This window comes from Typha latifolia, chromosome 1 (genome assembly GCF_019914945.1).
Source record: "Typha latifolia isolate L0001 chromosome 1, TyphaL0001v2, whole genome shotgun sequence".
Classification (NCBI taxonomy): Eukaryota; Viridiplantae; Streptophyta; class Magnoliopsida; order Poales; family Typhaceae; genus Typha; species Typha latifolia.
Window position 1 is genome coordinate 14,262,686 of NC_133086.1, and position 14,818 is coordinate 14,277,503.

General features: G+C 34.1%; 1 long non-coding RNA gene across 1 annotated transcript; it reads right to left on the reverse strand.

Annotated features, from left to right (window-relative positions):
* Positions 1 to 2,585: 2,585 nt before the first annotated feature.
* Positions 2,586 to 3,520, reverse strand: LOC140795743 (uncharacterized). Its single transcript, XR_012110349.1, has 2 exons — positions 3,132 to 3,520; positions 2,586 to 3,040 (listed from the first exon to the last, which is right to left on the reverse strand). It is a non-coding gene; the product is annotated as an uncharacterized lncRNA (long non-coding RNA).
* Between the last annotated feature and the right edge of the window lie 11,298 nt (positions 3,521 to 14,818).

Consider the following 14,818-nt stretch of genomic DNA (forward strand, 5'->3'; position numbering starts at 1 on the left):
AAAAAACTTATTAGAGAGATTTTTTTGCACCATAATAAATATTAAAATATCATAATTGTCCTTCTTCTTCCATTAGATTTCTATCGTATTTCTTCAAATTTAAAATAAAATACACTTTCAACATCTTGTGTCTTCTCCAATCTAATAATTAGAAGCATCAAATCTTTGTCAATATCTTTTTATCATATTATATCCCCTTAATATACAATCATGGAAGAAAAAATTTCATTCATCTTAAAAATATGAGTAAAAAATTCATAATACCGTATTGCATTATGGTAATTTAAATTTTCTCCAATAGCTTGCACGAAAAGGTTAACAGTTTTGATTAGTCTAAACTCATGGGGCAAAATAATATAAATGAAAGTTGATAAGATAGTTTAATTTAAACATAACTAGAAGGGAGTAATCTGTAATTTATCCATGATAATATTATACTGAATTCGAGCTCCACTAAAATTTTTGACTATTTTTTATTGTACTACGATATTAGATATAACATTAGATTAGATAGCTTTTATACTATTTTTAATAGTTTAAGCAAGTATGAGATAATCTTTTTTGAATCTAAGTTGTGTTTACTCATGATTAATTAGATTTAATTAATAGAAGAATAATTTTAAAGTACAGAATGATTTTCATGGTAAAGAATGCAGTTGTAATTATAATATTCTAAAATATTTTAGTGGCAATTATATAAAAATCCCTTTAATTTAATAGATTATAAATTAATCAATTAACGAATCTCTCTTCAAAAGAGGCAGCTGGCCAGCCATATCTATTTGCCGACAAGTTGCAAAGTTAGCAAATAATAATAATAATAATAATAATAATAATTGCTCCTGCTGTAGGTTATCTTATTTCTGCATGAAAACACGAAAATCCCTTTAATTTAATAGATTATAAATTAATCAATTAACGAATCTCTCTTCAAAAGAGGCAGCTGGCCCAGCCATATCTATTTGCCGACAAGTTGCAAAGTTAGCAAATAATAATAATAATAATAATAATAATAATAATTGCTCGTGCTGTAGGTTATCTTATTTCTGCATGAAAACACGACTCATTTGCCTCTTCGTATAAAAAAATTGATTTGCTTGTCAAATAGTCCTTTCTTAATCTAGATTCAATTGAATTATATTAGTTAGGTATAGTTATATTTAGTTCCCTAAATATCAAACTTTTTTATATACACCCTGAATTTTTATTATTCATATAGAACTCCTAAATTAAGAAATATTATATTAACTCCTCAACTAAGAAATAAATTCTTTGAACTAATAATTTTTTTAGGTCAGAAAAAAAGTTCAAAATGTATAAAAGACAGTAATAGTTCAAAAGCCTAAGTGTAATTCACTATTAATTATAATAGTGAATCTACTATCAAATCGATTTAGTTTGGTTATAGTTCTGGAGAATCAATTGACCCATTAAAAATTAGCTAAACCGATAGTTCAACCGATCGAACCGTGCAATTTGGATAGATTTTTTGCAAATCGACAAGGTTGCTCATTATTTTCATAATTACCTAATTATCCTTATTATTTGAATATTCCAGTTTTTATTACCCTAAGAGTAATTTATTTCTAGAATTAAAGTAATATTGCTTTAAAATTTTAAAAGTGTAATTTCGATATGATTTTATATAAGTACTGTGATTTTATGTACTTATAACTAAATATTATTATAGCTAAAATAATAGAATAAATACAATTATATTGCTTTTTTTTTAGTTTTTAGAATTGTTTAGAACTATAAATATATTACTTAAATGTATAAAATACGTTTAGATAAATTAGCAGTCCAGATTTGGTGACTCATTAATTGAATCAATAACCTAGTAGCCCAAACTGTAATTAGGTCAACATCCGGTCCGGTTTTGATATTATGAATATACTTGGCGGACATTTGAGAATTTTCCAATGGCCATAACGTAAATTTCCATTTTTTTTTTAAATTCATTCTCTGAGTAAATGCCATTAAATCTGCGCCTGTGAGCATTTATTAATTATTATTAGATCACTACATTCGTGGTGTTTTATTTACCTACTCATCCTCATGCAATGGGGCCCAAATAAATACAAGTGGAGAGAAAGCTCATTTGGGCCATACCTGTACGACATATTAATTAATTCAACAGAATATTTGTAGGACAAAATTACAAATAATGCATGTATCTACTTGCATCTTTTTGCCACATACTAAATAATTTAGATGGTAGAATGCCTGAGAAAATAATTATTATTATTACGACTAATTTTATACTTAGAAAGTTATAAGTTTCTCGAATTAAAATATAAAATATAAAAATTATTATATTTAAGCTTTAGAAAAATTGGTGAGTTCATATCGCTATCTTTATTGATGCAAATGAAACAACCGGAAAAAAATAGATTGATTTCACAAAAAGTAAGCGACTTTTAATTGTTGCAATAAATTGCTCATTACCTTCCACAACTTCTACGTGCAATTGCTTATATTTGTCTCAGAATTGTAGGAGAAAAGTGTGACAAGATAAAAGAAATTCCTAAGGATTTCTCTTTCTAATGTTTACGTGTTACAAGCTAAAGAAGAAAAGATCAAAGGACAAAGAATTTTTTTCCTTTTTCTTTGAATTTGAATCGTAGTTATAGCAATCGACTATAATGAAACTTTACAAACTTTACAAGCAAAATTTACTCCAAAATGAAGAACTGAAAGGATAAAAAAAAAAAACAAAAACAAAAACAAAGAACAAATCTCCTCCTCCCCAATGGTCTATGCATAAGATCTATGCTCCTGTTCTTGTGTATTATCCATCTCCGAAAAAAAATCTCATCTTCCTATAAAGAGTTAATTAAAAATAAATAAAAAAGAAATTCTCTCTGCTACCTCACTGTATCAATCCCTGTCATCGGTGGCGGTGCCGGGGCCGAAGCCGGCGCTGGCAGCGGCAGCGACAACGCCAATGCTTGTGTTGCTCTTCTTGTTCTATTTCTCATCTGAACATTCTCCGCCGAGCTCATCATTCTCCTAGATCTTATCTCTTTTGGAGCCTCACCTATCACAATAAACAGAGCAAATTAGCATTTAGCCAATCAAAAAGAAAAAAGAAACAGAAGAAGAAGAAGAAATGGCCTCAATTGCTCTACCTAGAGAACCCAGATTGGGTTTTGCAGACGCTGACCAAAAGATGAGGGTTGGAGTGATGATGGTGAGGAGAGCCCAGAAGACAAAGATGAGAACATAAGCTCTCGGAGGCATCTCCTTCTACTGCTAGCTCTTACCCCCTGTGCAGAGCTGTGTTCCACAGTGATGGAAGAAAATGGAAGAGAGGAAGGAAACAAAGAGGAGAAGACCAACAGGGGAATCTTGCAGATAATAGAGCCGAGAGAGAGAGAGAGAGAGAGAGAGAGAGAGGAGAAGAGGGAACAAAAGAAAAGAGCTAATTGGAGCTCCAGAACTGCTCTCATTTTTTATGACTAGTCTTAGAAAAAAAAAACAAGCTCCAGAACTGCTCTCATTTTTTATGACTAGTCTTAGAAAAAAAAACAATTAGTATTAAGTTAAGAGAGAGAGAGAGAGAGAGAGAGAGAGAGAGAGAGAGAGAGAGAGAGAGAGAGAGAGAGAGAGGGTTTTGCTAATTGCCAACTAAGTAGTAGTAGGTGAGATGTTGTTGTGATTGAGAGAGAACCTCAAGTCCCACACCTCTCATGGCATGTGGTGGGTTGGACGTACGTGGATGGTTATTTATTGGATGCATGACCATACGATTTTGTACAAAAATTGATATGTTATTTTGTACATTATTTTATTTGAGTTGATAGAATCATTATCAATTTCCTACCAAATTAAAACATCTCTAATGTTTCAATATTACATCTGTGTGCAAGAGTGGGAAGCACTTCCCATTAGCTTGTCCTTGTCCTAAAACTGCAATTGATGAGGAATGTGATTTGGCAAACAATATGAAGAGAAGAGAACTTATTATATGTCCATTGGCTAGAATTTTGGGCCTAGCTTCGCACGTTAGAAACCAAACAAAATGAAAAAGAAAAAGGAAATAAAAAGCTTGTCACGTTAACAACCTGGCATATGTATTGCTTCCTTACACAATATATATATATATATATATATATATATATATATATATATATATATATATATATATATCTCAAACAATACAATAAGGTTTTATATACCATGCCCTCTTTATAATATACGTTAGCTAGGCTGAGCACTACAGCCCAGAAGTCATATTTAGTGAATTTTCTACTGTAGAGTTATATATGCATGATTTAAGTTTATTATAGTGTGTTTCTTAACTGAGTTAGCTCAGTTATCTACTATAAATAGCCTACAAATATATTATCTATGATAATAATAATAATTGGACTATAGTGAGATTAGTGGTGGTCCATTATTTGATTTAGGGTTAGGGTTCATATAGGAAAGAGAAAGGCACTATAGCGTGTGTGAGTTGGGAAGAAAGGAAGAGGCCATTGCAGGAGGCTTTGGTAGGAGGTACCTTTCATGTCACCTATCTTCTAAGACCAAGCAAGAAAGAGAATTGAAGAGAATACTACAAAAGTTGTGTGGGCTTTTAAATAGAGAGAGAGGTAGGAGCCCCATGAGAGGAAGAGAGAGAAAGATTTTCTCTGTATATTTGATATAAAGATAAAAGAAATTTGGATTAAGAAAAAAAAGTAATTATACAGACCTCTAAATAATAAAAAATAGATCTATGGTAAAAAAAAGTTAAGAAAATACATACAGAAAATAATGATAATTAATAAATTAGATTTCTATTTTAGTAGGTGGAGTTAGGTTAGTATGAGAACAAGAACAACAGTAATGAAGTGAACGTTTACTTCTCAACTGTTTCTGTGCTCAAGTCTTTTTCAGTACCTCCCTGAATCCTTTTCCAGAAAAAAAGTGACTGTCTGAAATTATTGCAGCAATTATCTAGGAAACAGACTGGAAATTTCAGCTACTTTGCTATATGCATGTGTTCTACTCTCATCAGTCTAGAAGGTTAGTTAAAATTAAATACAAAAGAGTGTTAAAACTCTGGTGCATTGAAGTTATCATAATTATTTTGCAAGGATCTGATGATGAAGTAATATCACACATACATATACTAAAAGGTATCATGTATTAAGACACAAATATATATTTAAAAAGAGGGAGATTTATGAAAATTTTATTACCTTTATTTTTATTATCATTTATAGTGTACCATATGAGATTATTAGGCTTAATGACATCTTCATTAAATCTAATAACCTCATTAGATCGTAATACCCTCTGAGTAAATAAATTGCTCCATTCAACTATACGACAGTTTTGTTGTCCTCTTTGGTAGACAATTTTGTTGAGTATCTAGGTAATTTTGCTTTTTATTTCCCAAATTAATAAAATATTTTTTATTCTGCTAGCAACTATTAAGTTATATTAAACTGTCTTTTTTTCTCCCACTCGCATTTGGAGGTTGACAGACTTATATATCAAAGGGAAGTCCTTTTTATTTCTATTCTTCAGATCTCCCTCTCGGAGAATTGGAAGCAGCTTTTCTTCCCCGTCACTCTAAGATAACCTTTGATGAGTTTTTTGCCTAATTGCCTTGTAAAGCCTTTATGCCTTACCCTTCCACTTTTCTACCTCTTGTTTTTTTTCCTGTCACATTTTCTTTGAACAAATAAAAGCAAAATACAGTGTTTGAAAGTAAGAAAACAATATATTTTACATTCACCTATATGGTAGGCACCGAATGAGAATAAAAGAAAAATATAAATGTCGAGTTGCAGGTCTCTTATGGAGTCCAAAATATGGTGGGGTTGTGGTGGATGATTCAGTTGGTAATGAGAGTGGTCTAGGGTGAGTGAGTGGTGGTGGAAGATAGAGAAAGAACAAGGATAGAGATAGAGATGGCGGTGGTGCTTGCGGCTTGGTAGTGGTGATCAGCTTGATAGAGAGAAGGAAGAGGAGAGAAAGGTGGTCGATGTCCAAGGGAGTCCAACTAAGGAAGGGAGGGAGGAGGCAACGCCTAATAATGGCTTTATGGTGAGGGCGAGGGAGAGCTTAGGTCTTGAGGGGAGAAGAGAGATAAGGAAACTTGATCAATTCATCATTATATGATTAATCCAAATTGCTCTCTATAATTTATATTGGAGACTAATCGGTTAACTCAAACCATAATTATTAACCAAACCACAAATTCATCAATAAAATGACTCGACTAACATAAGCTGAAAATAATTTAAACTAAATACTGAAATTAAGCCTCTAACTAGATAAGTGCTCAAGCCATAAGCATAATGTTTACAAGGTAGTCCAGCCTGACTTGAATCACATCATAAGCACATTTTTCACCAAGAAGGAAAAAAATTAAAATAATTTAGGATGTTTTTAAGACAGTAAAAACAAAGCAGTGTTCAAGAGTAAAAAAACATTATATTTTTCACTCACCTACCATATATGCTAGAGTGCAAATAAGAATAAAAACAAAATATATAATTATTCTCATAAAATTAAATAAAACTATTTAAATAATATTTTAATGGATATATTTAATTAAGAAATTTTATAAATCACACCCTATATTTTATCTATTTTGTGATTCACACTCCATCTTTAAAGTTTTTGTAATCAGATCCTTACTTTTTTCTTATAATTCTCATTTAACATTCTCTGTTAATTTAAATGGTACCAACAAAGAAATATTCCGTTATAATATATAAAATAATCTATAAATGCCTAATATGATAAAGGTATATTAGTAATTTGATTAATATCAGCTAATTAAAATAATTTAAGGTGTTAAATGAGAATTAAAGAGAAACACGAGGAGTCGGGTTATAAAATCGTCCGAAATGAAGTGTGAATTATAAAATAAATAAAATATAGAGTATGATTTATAAAATACCAATCAATTAATTGTTCCATACAACAACTATGCCTGCGAGTCAATGCAAAAAAAACTCTAGGATAACAAAAGACAAATGATAAAAACTGGCCTCATATAGTTACTCGTGCAATCAAGATTAGTTTGAATTAAAAAGAAAAAGGAATAGTATGTTTGCTTTCTTGTCCTAGTCGATATTATATGTCTGTTTTTGTCTGTGTGCTAAAACAGCTAGAATATTCCCGTGCCAGTTTGAACCACTATGCGGCCTTCACTTCCTCGCAAGGTTCACTTATTAGAATATTGCAACTGGATGTTATGTAAATTCCTTTCATTTGCTGAGGGAAAATTATGATTTATCTCCCTATAGTCTGGCTTAATTTTATCTCACCCTTATATTTCTTTTAAACCTAAATACTTATCATAATAAGAATATAGTCTAATTTAATTATGGTAGGAGGAATTTGGTTGTTTTGCAACTTACTAATGACTATAAAATATTAGCGCTAATGAGGTACTGTTAGTTCTGGATGGCAAGTATAATATTTGAATTTGATCTTAACCATATGGGATTAAGTGCCTAAGTTTAAAGTACATATAGATAAGTTGAAATTGAGACAAATCATATGGAGTTTCGTTATAATTTATCTTTGCTAAAAAAATATAACAAGATTTAATGAAAAATCTATAGGCAAATAAATCTATTAGTTTAAATAAGTTTTTGTAAGATTTATAAGCATTTGAAAGGGGAGATAGAATGAAACAGCTCCATTATCGGCACCATAAGAATAAATAAGTATCAGACCTAGAGGGCGTATAAGATTTTAAATGATATAACACCGAAAATGTATAAGTATAAGCTAATTATAGCTTATCATGATTGGCCATAGATCTTAAAGCAATATAGTGATTTTGGCTCCTACAAAATGCTAAAGAGGAGACAAATAAATAAAGATAAAAGCCTGACGGCTACTAAAATCACCTCTGGCGTCTTATTACCTTTCTATAGAAGATGATCCTAGTAAGGGGGGGAGGAGTAGCCACAAAAATTTCATCACCACCTAAATTGATTGAGCCCCCTGGTGCTATTATGAAAAATACTTTGAGCAAGCTGAGGGGGGTGGCGACTAGCCACCTCGTACAATGAGAGGCTACTCAAGATGGGAGATCCGAGAGGACGGTGCTCCTCGGGCTAAGGCACCTCATTGAGAAGCAGTAAGACTAATTTATCAACTGAAAGATGAGAAGCGTCGTAAAGGGAGGCGAAAGAAGCCTGAGACAACTTTAGATTTACCATTGGCATTGGTAGAAAGGTAAAAAAATCAAGTAGAAAAAAAAAATCTAATAATGAGAGAGACATCCTCCCCTCCCTCAGTCAAGAAAAAAGAAGAGGAAATCCTAGTTCTTGGCCAAAGATTTATAAGGTTTCTATTAACTCCTCTCTTTTGCTACCATCTTGAAAAATGTTAATATCAAAATTTCCTGGCACAAAGACAATAATGAAATTAAAAAGATTTGAGATTTGAGCTCTAGCTTCGGAATTAGAAAAAAAAAAAAACTTCCCTAACATCTATAAATTAAAACTTTTCTGCAATTACTTCTAGAAAGTAATGTGGCAGCAGTTAAGCAAATGTTCAAGATCTCATAATCTCTCAAATCTCGAAAAATAAATAAATAAAATGATTTGCAGCAATAATACCAAGTAAAATAACCTTATAATACAAACTCGAATGAATTCAAGCCAATTGTGTTCATATGTTCTAAGATTCTCCTAGATGCTAAGGTTTGCATTAATTGAGCACATGGTTGTGAGCCCCAGCCCTATTCCAAGTCCACACTAAGGAAAGGTTGCAATTATTGTCCATGGGATTAGTTTGGTGAGTTTGGTCCACAGATCTGCAACATTAGAAATTATTCTAAACAAGCAAGTCAATGCCTTGGGATATATGCTTTTCTTTTTTCTTTTTCTTGTTTTTCTTTTTGTTTAGGAGCTCCAGATGCCTTAATTTAGTCTTTCTATCATTAAATGAGACATTGCAATTTGTGTTTTCTAAGTCGTTCTTAATTATGAAGCTGAGTTTTCTAATTATATAATTACCGCTGAAAAACTCTTAAAATATTATTATCGCTATTAAAATATTTTGACTCTTTTAGAATTATCATTAGATCAATTTTTAAACAGAAACTTTCTAGCCGCTTATAGTTAAAGTTAATAAATAAATATACATAACTGAAATACTCTTCTTTCTTAAAATTTAGAATAGAAAATTTTTATAAATAATTTTAGTCACGCATAAAAGAAGATATTTTTTTTTTGTTATAGTATGATAACGGGTGAAATATTGGATAGCTTTAAAACCATTTTAAAATAATTTAGGCGAGGGCAAAATAGTCTTTTTTGAATCTAAATTTGGTTTTAATATATTTAACTAATGGAATATAGTGGTAATTATATATGATAGTTTGAAAGTCTTAAGTGGTAATTATGCCGAAAATCCCATTGATAAATAGAGATATATACATGAGTAATTGGTGAGTCGTCACTAATTGCTTTAGTTACTATCAAAAGTAAATAAATGTGAATAGGGTTAAATATATTCTATCCTACTGTGCTTTGGATTTGGATGGAAATTCTGTCTAGATTCCAACTGTTACATTTTTTTTTTATCTAAAGTTAACCGCGAACGTGCTTTTTTTAATAGAAAAAAATACTTTATGAACTTCTCTCAGAATATATATTTTATTTTAAAAAATAAGAGTTATTTATTTCATTTCACTATCTCAGCGTTTATATAGTTACACAAATAAAAGTTACAGTGGTACAAAGATGAGTCCTCAAGCATAATATACCTTAGAGCTAATGACTATAATTCCACTAACTGGCTGGGATAAAAATGAAAGAATATATTAAAAATATCCTGCAATATTTTTTATTATCGTTTACACTTTACCCTATCAGTACTTACCATTCAACCCTTATTTATAGTTTTAATCCTCAAAATACTTTGAGTTAAACTTAATTTGACGGCAGCTATTGGAATGGAGCACATTTTATTAATTTTAATAATAAAAAATTTAAATATCTAAATTATCTCTCATTTATATTAAAACTGTTGGTCTCGAAAGAAAAGAGGAGTAAATTATACAAGAGCATTTGGTTATTTTTTTCGTAAATTAATATATATGGTTACTTTCGGTAAACAAAAATAATGTTGGGTTGTTTTTTAGAATTAAACCCATAATTTAGGGGTTGAAATAAAAAAACAAAATGTAAGATATTTTTGATTAATTCCAAAAAAAAGAGTGCATCTTGCTACTAATTTACACTTGCGTTTTCTTGTTAATATGCAAGTTGGCCTAACAGCCTCTTGTCTGGTTTTGCAAGAACACAGATTATTTTGCCCTCCAAACCTGGTATCATTTGTAAGAGATTAGAGTCGTTATTTATTTTGAAAATTTTGAGTTCTAATGATTCCATTTTCCTTGGATCTTTCTTTCTCTAATAGGTGGGACCTAAAAGTTGGGCATTCTCTTCTGTAGCAATGTAGTTTGAGAAGATTATGGACGTTAGTATGCAAAAAGCAACATGGGGGTTGAAAGAAGCTTAAGCATGTGCTGATGTTTGTGTTATTTTCTTAAGAAATTAGTACATATGAGGTTGGTACATGTTTTCAAATTTGATTTTAATTTTTCTAATCCATGTGGATGGATGATCACACTTCAGATCCATGGGGTTTAATTACATACTTGCCTCCTTAATTATAACTCGATATTAATTGCATGCTTTTATTATTCATTAATGATGATCTAATATACAATTTGAGAGGAGAGATTAAAATATTAATCCTTCTACACACAAGCCTAAAACTTAATTACTATATTTATTGCGAGATATCAAGCCCTAGGGCAATAGGAAGCATAACCTAGTAGATACACATGTAAAAGAAATTTCTGCATCTGGCTTTGTTGTGATCATAGTTAGATGTATGTCTTCCTGTGAATCTTCAAAATGCTGGTGAAAAATCTTTAACCAACAATAAAAATTTATATGAAAATAGAAAAAGACAAAACACACAAATGAGTCAGGAAAATAAAAGAGACGAACACCCTAAGACCATAGGTGGGAAGAGTAAAACTAATATTGATGATGGAGGAGATGAGATAACTGGGTTGATCTTGGAGGTAAGAGATTGATCAAAGGAAATAAAGCCATCTAAGGTCAAGCAGGGATTTCTAACAGAGATAATGTGATATTAGCTCATAGTGTGATGAGTGATTTTTTTTTTTTTTTTTGAGAGAAAAGACCGTAGTTATATCATTAAATTATAATAAACCAAAGTTACAAAGATGGAACGCTCTCTACCAAAGAGATCTTTTTTAGGAGAGCAATGAAAGCTAGTTCATGCGCACGACTAGTATATATGTAACAACCTTTGGGTACAAAGGGTCTTCAAAAGGGCACTATAGTACATTTGTTCTTAATTTTATTAAAAGAAATTTCCGAGGGACAATATAAGATCCCAAGTATAAAAACAATCAAAAATAATTTCATGAAATTTGGAGAGATTGACAAAGCTAGGTAGTCTGACATGATTGTGCAACTAGAGACAACCAATGGTCGGTCAATTTGCAAAACATTTCTGAGACTGAAGGCGCGTTCCTTCCATATGAATTAAGGCTCAACAACACAGACAGTAGTGACCTTTTGTTGATCCAGATTGTGCCAAAACTTTTGGTTATAGCTTTCTAGCCCAACTAGTACCACGTCATTGGATAAGAGGAGGCCATGACTCCTATATGACCTGGTAGAATCACATGACTATTTACATTTAGGGGATGACAATTTTTGACCAAAAGTTTTTCTAATGAGTTTGGATTTCATATAATTATTTTGAGTCGTATATCTCAAATAATTAAATCGATTGTGATGGTGTTTATTATCTGATATGATTCGATCCATATTGGCTCCACGTGTAACATTGGGTTCATTGGAATAAGCCTATTTATCTAATTGAGTTTGTTATAAGCAATAAAATTATTTTTGTCAGGATGCGTTAGAACGTAGGGACTATGTTCGAATGAGGGTGCAAACGCCTGCATCACGTTCACAAAAATAAAGAACGCAAATGGCGCGTTCGAACGGAATCGGGTCATTCGAACACCTGCACAACGTTCGCATCAACAAAGAATAGAAATTTTGCATTTGAATACGATCAGGCGCGTTGGAACGCACCGCGGCGAAAATGTGGGTTTTGTTAGGATTTGATAGGGTTGTTTGGAGTTGTTTAACTTAGTTGAGGAGTTCTGAGAGTGAACCTCTATATATATGTAGAGGAAACCCTAATTGGAGTATTATGATGATATTGAAATTGGCGTTGGCTTTTATCTCTTTCTCTACTTATCTCTAGCCATTGGCGCCTTCTCTCACCTCCCTTCTTCAATTGCCGAAGTCTTTGGTCGGCATCTTTCAGCTTCTAACCACCCTCTTCTATATCAACTTCACCCCATTCACATCAAGGAGTAAACCTAGCATCTATCTAGTCATTGGTGGGCTATCAAGCTAGGATCTAATTGACCTTCGACCATTGTTTAGTCGATATCTTAAAATCTAATTGATCTTGGATTCATTGGAAAGCTCTCTCCAAGAACTGGTGGGTTATCAAGCTAGGATCTGCTAGTTAGATTGTTCGTAGATTCCTTCAAAATTTATGAGCTTTACCGAGTCTAGAACCGTTGCAGATCGTATTAGGCCGGTTCGTAACGACTGGTATCAGAGCCAACTTTCCTCGATCCATTATGGCTACCACAAGATCCAAGGCAGCTAAGCAAGTAAGTGATCAAGGTGTGGAGACGGACCACATGGCTATATCAAGATCTCCATCCCCTTAGAGTTCACGAGGACGGACAAAAGGCTTGCTTGATCTCGCGCAAACCATAGCACTTATGGCACAAACATTGTTGGAGATTAAGACCACCCTTGCTGATAGGAATGAATACCCTCCAAGGTATACCCCTGAGCGTCATCGAAGACATGAAGAACTCCCCTTACATAGAGAGGGGAACCGATGAGGACCAATCCTGGAGGCACCATGGCAACAGCGCGACGAATCGCACGGGCACACACCGACTTACCTCCCTTGCACCCGAGGGAACCTATGGCCCTACATCCATAGGAGGAGCCTTGGAATGAATGGGAGGAGCCCCCACATTAGCCAAGGGTCCAACAACAAGAGCTGCTTCACCGAGGACTTGAGAACGGACACGACCAAATGTTACAACCCCGCACCGTTTGAATCGATTTTCCTAAGTTCAGCAGTGGTGACCCATTGGATTGGATTTATACGGTGGAGCAATTCTTCACTTATCAAAGGACACCTAATCACCAAAAGGTGTTTCTGGCCTCATTCCACCTTGAAGACGTAGAGGTGAGATAGTATCAAGCAACGCATTGCGCACGCCCTTCGCCACTTGGGAGGAGTTCGCCGATGCGCTTTGTGTGCATTTCGGACCTTCTGACTATGAAGACTTTCAAGCCACCTTGACGAAACTAACCCAAAAGATTTCTGTAAGAACCTATCAAGAGGAGTTTGAAAGAATCGCCAATAGAGTTCACAGGTGGTCGGACTTAGTCCTCAAAAGTACTTTCATCTCTGGGCTTCGTCGTGATATCCAAGCGGAAGTCAAAGCTACTCATCCTACCACCTTGCTAGAGGCCTTCTTAGTGGCTCAAATGATGAAAGAAAAGATAAAAGAATTGAAGGCTACTCACCGTCCCACTTGGAGCATTACCGACCCACATGTTAACCCTAGACCACCGATCTCGGGCGTGGCACGTTCGGGGTGGGTATGGCCAAACCTTAATCGGCCAAACCCACCACGAATAGGCCCTGACCCTAGGGGACAACCAGGGGTGATAAGGCGACGCCTCACACCAGCAGAGGTCGAAGATCGGCATTCAAAGGGTTTATGCTTCTATTACCGAGCCACAAATGTGCCAAACAGCCTGCAACCACCATGCTCATGGAAGAGATGATAGAGGATGTGAGCCACATAGAAGATGACAAACCGCTTGAAGTTCAAGCCGAACTCTCCTTTCATTCGCTTGTCGGCGAATCGACTCAAAAAACTCTTCGGGTCGAAGGTGTGATTAAGAAGAAAAAGATACTAATTCTTATTAATTCAGAAAACACCCACAATTTTATAGATTTACGGATGGTGAGGCGGTTGGGATTAGAGTTATAGCCTTCTAATGGCTTTGATGTGATCATTAGAGATGGCACCATGTTGAGAACTGAGGTCATATGTCGCAAGGTCCAGCTGCAAATTCAGGGCCATGACTTCCGAATTGACCTTTACCCATTGGCTCTTCGAGGAGCCGACTTGGTGCTTGGGGTGCAATGGCTTCGGAATCTTAGACCGGTCACCTTCAACTTCACCATCATAGCGATGGAGTTCAATTATGAAGGCAAACTGATCCAGTTAACGGCTGCATCAAATGTGGAAATATTTGGAGCTCTGCAGTCCCTAGAAGGGTTGCCGAAGCTCGGGTGCCACAGGTTCCTCATGCAACTCATCGAAGGGGCCCAAGACATGGATAATCCAACACCCTTATCTGCTGATTTAAAGGCTGTTTTGTAGAAATTTGAAGATGTATTCCAGCAACCTCATAGACTGCCACCACCTAGGGCACAAGACCATCGCATCGAGATCATGCCCGGGACGAGTCCAGCCAATGTGGGGTCATACCGATATCCATTCATCCAAAAGAAGGCTATAACAAAGATAGTCCAAGAGATGTCCAACGGGGTGATAAGGCCAAGTAGAAGCTCCTATTCTTCACTGGTCTTACTCGTGCGAAAGAAGGATGGGTCATGGCAGTTTTGTGTAAACTATCGAGCTCTCAATTCCATCACCGACAAATACTGGTATCCCATT